Source organism: Ambystoma mexicanum, chromosome 5p (assembly GCF_040938575.1).
Source record: "Ambystoma mexicanum isolate Mex_15411 chromosome 5p, UKY_AmexF1_1, whole genome shotgun sequence".
Lineage (NCBI taxonomy): Eukaryota > Metazoa > Chordata > Amphibia > Caudata > Ambystomatidae > Ambystoma > Ambystoma mexicanum.
The window spans coordinates 161,078,631-161,088,561 of record NC_090930.1 but is presented as its reverse complement, the minus strand read 5'-3'; positions in this window follow the sequence as shown (position 1 = coordinate 161,088,561).

The following is a 9,931-nucleotide window of genomic DNA, read 5'->3' as shown; positions in this document are numbered from 1 at the left end:
GCCAATCTATGGACAGTCAATCCTAAAATGTCCAACAGTTATTTAAATCTGTCGAAGTGAGAAAAAATATATTATGAATTATATCTGCCATTCAAGAAAGGTAGAGGTATAACACTAACTCATCCCGGGGAGTCCAAAACATGTAACGCCGTGTCGAATGATGGTGATATGCCCCAATGGCAAGGAAAACATACAAATCCCATGGACAATGGCCGTGCAAAAACACAACAAAACAAAAGAGGCAGGGGATACCAGGAATATCTTGGTACTATGATCTGGCCTGGATAGAACCTTTATATTTATGTTAACATCAGAGATCATAGTACTTGTGTTTCTATGTGGTGAGCTCAGGCGTAGTTATCTCATGTTGACAGTCACCATTTCATCATAACTTCAAAGCATTGTGAAGAAAACGTGTCTCTAAACAGTGAGATGAAAGGCATTCAATTCAAATCAAAGGACTCTCTCTAATAATTCAATATTTTTATTAATATGTAGAAAAAACATCGTAAAAGATTGATCTCATTATTTTTTAGAAAAACATCACAAGTGTCAAAATCAGTGTAAACATTTACCAATCTGAGAAAATCACTGGTTCTTCTGATAAAATACATCATTCTCATCTAAAACCACATCAAACCATACGCCAAACATACCTCATTCATACTCAGATGATTCATCATTTCATTCACGACTAATATCTAAATCATCACTTAAAAACATCATCCTACAATACAACAATACGACTTTGTGTCCATTACAAATATGAACGGTAGGATTTTAACAACTGAGTCAACGTCAATTATTTGGTCTAGTACATCACAAAAAGGCTCAGTATCATTTATATCAGTGCTGTTACTAATGACAGCACATTCCAAAACCCGACATGTTTCTTTCTGTACAACGATTATTCAACAGAAATTCTTCAGGGGCACAACAGTCCAGCGTTGTCAAAGGAACGTCAGTGGAATTAGGAACATGTAGACTACACCAGCAACTCACCTATAAATAAAAACATAGAAACACAATCAATCGGACTAAATGTGCAAGTCTCCTGATTGATCATTGCTATCACCGCACCGCTAATGTACGGAGTGCAGAGTAAGGGTTATTAATACCCCTATGTTTCCTTCACCAATACAGGGATCATGCAGACCACCAAGGGAATCATGATCAGTACACCATCTAAATTGGTGTATTTGAAAAACACCATCTCAATTAGTGTATTCAAAAAGCACCACCATCACCGACACCGCGTGACACATCAGGACATCCAGGACTCGTAATGCTATCCCAGAGGGTAAAGAAGTGACTGACTCGTACCGAATAACAAATCAATAATATAACAAATATATAAGAATATATCCAATGGACACTCACAGCTGGTCTCTAATTCTGGTGTTCACTTGGTACGCTCATCTCATCAAAAATGATGGTGCAGTGTTACCGTTTGCATGGTCATGATCCGCAATCTTAGGGACGGATGCAGAAATGTAGAACCCGATGATTCACAAGGGAAGGTCCTCACAAACCTACGATAACGCAAAAATGGAAGCGAGTGTAAGGAAAAATGGGAAAAATTACTAAGGTCACTACCTCGTCAGCTAACCTGTCCATAAGCAAATGGAAAACATGTGCTTATCATAACAACTGGTCCTAACCTTCACAGTCAGGAAACACTGCTTACCTCTTATATCAGAGAGTGTATCAGGAACCACGCGTTAGTGATTCAGCGAGCCGTAGGAGCAACATATGAGCTCACGGACACTGGATCATGTGAGCTCTCGTACTGTCACGTGATATTCACGTTACGTGAACTTGAACGTGATCAGTTTTTAAAGGTGTAGCCTCATTAAGTGGGTATAAACGGGTCATTGGGATCAAGCTCGGTTCAGAAAATCGCCAATCTATGGACAGTCAATCCTAAAATGTCCAACAGTTATTTAAATCTGTCGAAGTGAGAAAAAATATATTATGAATTATATCTGCCATTCAAGAAAGGTAGAGGTATAACACTAACTCATCCCGGGGAGTCCAAAACATGTAACGCCGTGTCGAATGATGGTGATATGCCCCAATGGCAAGGAAAACATACAAATCCCACGGACAATGGCCGTGCAAAAACACAACAAAACAAAAGAGGCAGGGGATACCAGGAATATCTTGGTACCATGATCTGGCCTGGATAGAACCTATATATTTATGTTAACATCAGAGATCATAGTACTTGTGTTTCTATGTGGTGAGCTCAGGCGTAGTTATCTCATGTTGACAGTCACCATTTCATCATAACTTCAAAGCATTGTGAAGAAAACGTGTCTCTAAACAGTGAGATGAAAGGCATTCAATTCAAATCAAAGGACTCTCTCTAATAATTCAATATTTTTATTAATATGTAGAAAAAACATCGTAAAAGATTGATCTCATTATTTTTTAGAAAAACATCACAAGTGTCAAAATCAGTGTAAACATTTACCAATCTGAGAAAATCACTGGTTCTTCTGATAAAATACATCATTCTCATCTAAAACCACATCAAACCATACGCCAAACATACCTCATTCATACTCAGATGATTCATCATTTCATTCACGACTAATATCTAAATCATCACTTAAAAACATCATCCAACCTGATAGTTAAGAGACACTTTATGGGACTCGCCAGGCTCTACCCACCTATCAAGAAGCCACACCCCGTGTGGGACCTCAATGTAGTTTTGGGTGCCCTGGCGCATAAACCATTTGAGCCAATGGCGTCCGCTGACATCGGGCTGGTCCCCATCAAGACAGCCCTCTCGGTGGGTCTTGGATCTGCATGCAGGGTCTGTGAAATCCAGGCACTGGTGGCTTCACAGCTCTATACTACCTTTCATAAGGACAAGGTGGTCCTTAGAACTCATCCTGCATTCCTACCTATGGTAGTCTCTTTGTTTCACCTCAATGAAAAGATATTGCTATCTACTTTCTTTGCGGACCCCAAGGGCGAGGCACAGAGGGTACTGCACTGTCTGGATATGAGGCATGCTCTTAAATTCTACCTGTAGAGAACCAAGAGCTTCCACAAATCGGAGGCTCTATTTGTCACTTTCGGTGGGTCAAGGCCGGGCTATCAAGCTTCCAAGGCTTCCGTAGGAAGATGGATGTTGCGGCCATTAAGGGGCAGCACAAGCCGCTTCCTGCAAACATGCATGCCCATGGTATCAGATCCAAGGCCCCGGCAGTCGTATTCTAGAGGCACATTTCATGGCAGGTCATCAGCAGGGCGACCACATGGGCCACTACTTCGGCCTTCGGCAAGCACTTTTATTATTTATTCATTTATTTATATAGCGCCAGCCACCCGCAGGCTTCGTGCGCTTACAATTAGACATATACATAGCTCAAGAAGGAGCCAGAGTAAGGCGACGGGACGGAGACATATATATATATATACCAGATAACTGATTCAGAGGGGCCAAGACGGGGGTTACTTGAAGAGCTCTGTCTTAAGTTTTTTGCGGAAGACCAGAAGATTGGGCTCCAATCTAAGGTGCTTTGGCAACTTGTTCCAGTTGGAGGCTGCTCGGTTGGGGAAAGCTCTGCCCAAACCAAGTTCTTTCTTGAATTTCAGGGGTGTTATGAGTCCATTTGCTTCTGATCTTAATGCCCTGCGTGGGTGGTAAATCGTAACTTTGGAATTCAAGTAGGCTGGTGCCTTGCCATATAAGCACTTGTGAGTAAGGCACATAGAATTGAATTGTATACGGTCCTCTATTCTCAGCCAGTGAAGGTCTCGTCTAGCTTCACTTATGTGTTCACTTCTTGCTTTCTTTTTGACAGCAAGAAGTGCTTTCTTTTTTTTCCAAGCACTACTGTTTGGATGCAGGCTCCAGGTCAGACGCAGCATTTAGGCAGGCAGTATTAAGGAATTTGTTTTCTTAAAGAGGGTCACCTCTCCACTCTGGGGCTACATTCAGTTGAAATAGCCCATACAGTATCGAGGAAAGGGGACGGGACGGGAGTACAATAGTCACTACGATGAGTAACTTATAATTTATCAATAGCGGTACACAGTCCATATGGATTTAGTGCTGGCCATGTCCCATCTGCAGGGTTCCCTTTGCTAAAAGGGGCAAATTGGAGTAAAGCTGTGAGCCCCTCCTAAAGGTTCTCCCACCTGGAATATAAACCAATAATGAGACACCTTTGCAGAATAAAATAGTCACATTGATACATTTATTAGCATCAAACAAAGCACTGGAGCGGAGAGAGGTGACAACATATATTTCACTTGTGATCTCTGGACTTACAATCTTCTGCTCTTTAAATATAGATTTTTCAGCTACATCAGCATGACCCATGAATAACACAGGGTCCTTGTAAGATTAATCACTGGCAGGGTGAACAGAAAGCTCAGTGAGTAATCGTAGTCAAGAACAAAAAGGCATGTGAGAGAGACTCAACATGTGTTCCTTCCTCTCCTTAGCCTGAGGTCAGGGGGAGGGTCACCACCAGCTGGTATTTGTTCATGCTATTTTGACCGCAAGCTCTTTCCTAGCTGACAGCCTTTTAATGAGAAAGGGCAGTGCCTGCAAGTTAACACACAAAGAGGTCGTTGGGATTTTGCTGTATCTGGACCATGGGCAAAACTGTTAAGTGACATTTTTAAGAGAGAAAGAGAACTAATGTTCATTTAATGTCTATTTCCACAATCTGGAAATCGTAAAGGGATGGCCATGGGGGGCTCCAGCAAATACTTTCCTTACATTCATGGCATTCTAAGATGTTGCATTTGTCAATCATTCACACAGAAGACAATATAGGACAGGCACAGGAGACTCCTTCATCCGGAAAGTAAGTGCCATTTGTCTGAGGATGAAGAGTTTGTCAAAACAGCTCCTGTCATTTCCCTTAGAGCTCCTGAGAAGCAAGCTTCAAAGAGAAAAGCCTAAATCTGAAATAATAGTCCCTCCAGGAATAATTTAGCTGAAACACTTATTTGAGACATCAATTTCGTTGGCACTCATGTTTTATGGTGCTGAGCAAGATGAATCAAACAGTCATACCCATTTATTCAAGAATGGCAATGGAGATATTATATCACTCACCAAGGCACTAACACCCTCTAGGTCTGTTACATGTTCAAGAATGTATACAAAAATGGTCTCTGGACACTTAATAAAAAACATACAAAACGTACAAATGTGTAAAGTCTAATACATTTCACAAAGAAAATAAATCCTAAAATGAAAATGAAAAAAATATATTGAACAATTCACTTGGACCCAAGACAATAAATCTAGCAAATATTGGGTCCCCAATAAAGCTTCACTATCTAATTGATGGGCGACTGTTGAAATGACCACATCCAGTTCGACTAAATTGAAGGATCAGGTGTCTATGTATATTGCAGTTTAGTCCAATACAACTTCTTGCAGATTTATTGTCTTGGGTCCAAGTACATTGTTCAATATTTTATTCTCGGGTTGTTTTTCTTTGTGAAATGTATTGGATTTTACACACTTTTGCATTTTGTATGTTTGTTATTAAGTGTCTACAAACTATTTTTGTATAAATAAATGCTTGAACATGTAACGGCCGCTAAAGGGTGTTAATGCCTGTGTGAGTGATACAATATCCCCATTGCCATTCTTGAATAATTGGGTATGATTGATTGATTAATCTTGCTCAGCACCAATAGACATGAGTGCCAAAGAAATTGTTGCCTCAAATAAGTGTCTCAGCTAAATTATTCATGGAGTGACTGTTTTTTCAGTTTCAGGATATTGGGCTACCTGAGTCCCTTCCAGAGTTGGGGGGTCTGCCATCAAGTCTCTCCCTTAAAGAGAAGAGCTTCCTTGGTGGAAAGGCGGACAGCACCACCTGAAAAAAGGAAGAACATGGATAAGAAGGAGTTAAGGGTGCCATGTGAACCGCCACAACACCGGAAAACCCACTCTGTTTGGAAAACATCAAAAGCTGCAGGTAAGGCCCCCCTCGTCTACCATGATACCAAGTCATCATCCATGGACAAATCATCCACACGGACAGATCATTCACGAGTTCCTCTACAATGGACATATTAGCATCCTCAGCCTGATCGTTGCGGTTAAATTGCCATCGACGGGTGCCTCGTCTATGAGGTATCAATCACGGTTGATGAACGGTCTTCATCTACGGAGTTAACGTCTTAGTCAACGGGAGGAGTTCCCATCCACGGCTAACTCCCCACATATGGCAAATCCCTTGTCCACAACTATTTCTAAAGGTCCCTTGTTCACGGCTACCTCTCGTTGCCCTCGTCCACGACTGGTGATGAGAGGAGTTCCATCCACGGTTAACCCACTGCAAACGAAAAAACACTTGTCCACGGTTATTTCTAAAGGGCCCTCATCAACGACTACTACCTTGTCCACAAAGTAACCCTCATTCATGTCTAAACAGTCGAGGGGAAATACATTGACGGGAAGAAAATCACTGTCTAATGGCCGTTCGTCCACAACTACTCTGCCGTTCACAGGAAAAACAGTAGTAAATCCTCTACCTCTCCCATCCACGGAGCACAGTGATGAGCGGAGCACAGTGATAATCACACTCTGCCAGTGCCACAGGTCTCAGTGGTTAATGTTAACCTGCACCCCGTCTAGAGAGGATTAAACTTCCAGACATAATTTTACAAGAGGAATTCTCTGACATAGAAGAAGGTGGCCACAGTCTGTGCCCAAAGATCACAGCCCTCCATGGCACTTGCCCTCGGCAGATAATTCAGACCCTTCTTTAGCCCAGTTGATAAAGTCATTTGAAAAAAGAAATATCCAGGGTGAATTTCGGAAGAGGCAAAGGGCTTGCTTAGCCAAGAAGCCATATCGTTCCAATTAGGAGTCAGAAACATCTCCTCACCTCGGGATGGGTGCTTCACTGCCACAAAGGGAAAGGGGAGTGTCACTCTACCGCAGTCTATAAGGGCACCTTTATTACTGTCCCTGGCCTATTGGCAAGATCTGAGCTGGACGCGCAGTTGGATGAGCCTGAAGATGGGGAAATCACCCAAGGCGCACCCCAACAAGATACTGAAAAATGGGAGGATTACGTCGTTCACAAGCAAGAGAGGCGTGACTCCCCTGGAAGCTCTTCACTGCCACATGACATTGCTTCTTTCCATTGCAACAGCAATGTTTGATCTCCAAGTATCTTGCACAGAAAAGAAATCAGTGCTCTATGAGCGTAGAGTCAAGATAGGGGGGGCGGCCATACCCTTTCTAGACACCAAAGGAGGTGGTCCTGGCCAATCCACTGTCCACGCCCTCCACTACGGCTAGGCTTGGAAAGAAATACAAGGACCCACAAGACCTGACTCAGACATCACTGTGGCCGGCAGGAAGAAACTTGTGAATCCTGCTTCATCACTAACGCCCCACCTGACAAAGAAGGCAGGAAACTCCAAGCTGTAGACAGGAACGTTTTGGATTCTACATTCTTCTCTATTAGGACAGTGTCCTCACCATGACAGCAAGATATGACAGGATATTGTGACACAAGAGGTTCAGGTTCGTGAAGCACCTTCTGGCCAAACTTCAGACAAAGCAAGGGCCATCATTAAAGACGGAGAAGCAACATCTGGCAACATGATTAACTCAGTGGTGGAGACTGCCGAGTCTGGGTCAGGCAGATGGCTAATGGCGCAGTCCTCGGGGGCCAAGCATTCATCAAGGTGACCAACTTCAGACCTGAAGTGCAAGCGCAGCTCCTCCATATGCCATTCAAAGGCCAAGACCCCGTTGGCAAAAAGGTTAACGATCACCTAAAGGGTATTCAATTGTACACTGATGCAGAGAGGGCCATCAATTCACTGAGAGACAAGGACAAAGAAAGGCATACCTTTTGTGAAGGATCAGGGACGTTTTGTTCCAACAACATGCCGTATTCCAAGCAAAAGGCCAGGTCAACAAATGGATCTCCCGACAGATACCAGACATCCTCCAGATACACAACGCAGAGAGGCAGGTGTGGGACGGTCCAGACAAAGTGGACAGGGACCACCATCCCCTGCCACATCGCACCCCAGTGGGAGGGCGAATCAGCCACCACCTGCATCAATGGCAAAAGATCATACCAGACAGGTAGATGCTACAAATAATAAATGAACGACACATTGAGTTCCTCACACGGCCACCAGCCCTACCTCCATGTGCATGCAATACACGTCAAATGGTCCAGCTCAGGCTAGAGGTCGACAAATTTCTGCAAAACGACACTATAATGGCCATTCTTCACAATAAAGAAGGGAAGGGATTCTAGTTATGCCTTTTTTTCTAGTAAATAAATAAAAAGGATGGACAGTGATGCCCGCATAAGGTTCAAAATTACCACAACCCAATGGGGCCTCACTTGGCTCCAGAAGGGCGATCTTCTAACTACAATCCACCTAGAGGATGCATATTTTCCACATACCCATTCATCCAGCGCACAAGCGCTACCTAGGGTTTACAGTAGGAGACACGGATTATCATTTCCGGGTGCTTAGGCCTACAGTCAGTACAGAGGATCTTCACCAAATGTCTTGCCCCAGTGGCAACGCACCTAACAAGAGCAGGTGCACAAGTAATTACGTACCTTAACAATTAGCTCATCAAACACACTCGAAGATACGTGCAACCAGTGTGGTCCATCAGACGAAAGAGACCATCACAAATCTAGTCTCTCCATCAATCACAAAAAGTCAATAGTTATGCTGGTGTAGAACAACCTCTTCCAAAGGGCAGAACTAGATACCCGCATTCCGCAAGTCAGATCTTCATCCAAGAAAAGAACAGCTCTCCCATGTATTATTTCTGGTTCCAACTTGCAGGTTGAGAATGAGATCAATCCAGGAAAAAATCAACCGACAATGGATTCAAGCATCGGGCTCATGGGAAGACATTGTGCATGGTCACACCCTTTCTACTGAGCTCTACATTAGTGGTCGTGGACATAAATCCTAGAGCAAGTCATGCCTTTTTAAGGCCCCCACTTCCACGTTTCTTCTCAGGACGGATCTGTCTCTGTCTTGATGGGGAGCCCATCTCAGACACTCTCAAACCAAGGGCACATGGTCCATGCAAGAGTTGGAAATATACATCAATATCCTCAAACTTAGAGCCATTCGATTAGTGCTGAAACAGTTTCAACCGGTCCTCGTAGGGCAGGTGATCACCGTACAGATGGACAACAGAACCTCAATTCATGGCACCAACAAGCAAGATGGTAAAAGATCTGCAATTTGGTCTGCAGAGACACAGCAACATTCTGGCAGATTAACTGAGCAAGGACCTTCTCCACATCCCACAAATGGGAACTCGTATGGGTCGAGGTTCAATATTTATTCAAAAGATGGGGTCGTCCCCACATCGATCTCTTTGCCACCAGGCACAACAGTGAATGTCCTCTCTTCTGATCCAGGTACCTGGAAGAGGGCCCACTGTGGGTGGTTCCATGTAATAATGTCGCCACAAAAATCTCGCCATGCCAAAATATCTCCGAAAAATGGCGTTATTGCATGGAACATGCGGGGGACCCCCAAACTTATAATTTTTTTTTTTGTTTTTAATTTTTTTTTTTGCCCCTGCCCCCATATATATGGTCACCCAAATAATATCGCCACGACATTTTCCCGGTGATATTATTTACGGCGACCATATATATAGCGATATTATTACCTGATACCCTGTGAGTTGCCTTCTCCCCAGCATGGTCAGGCGAGTCCCCAGACACCTTCCTGACGATAACCTGGTTAGTCAAGGTACTGAGGCGAGTAAGAAAACATCCCTGCAGGATGATTTAAATGACACTGGCATGGGCACGGCAAGTCTGGTTTTCAATTCTCCTACACATGTCGAGTTCCACGCCCATCCATATCAAAGTGCATCAAGTGCTTCTATTGCAACAGTACAAGCAAATCCTTTGCCACATTG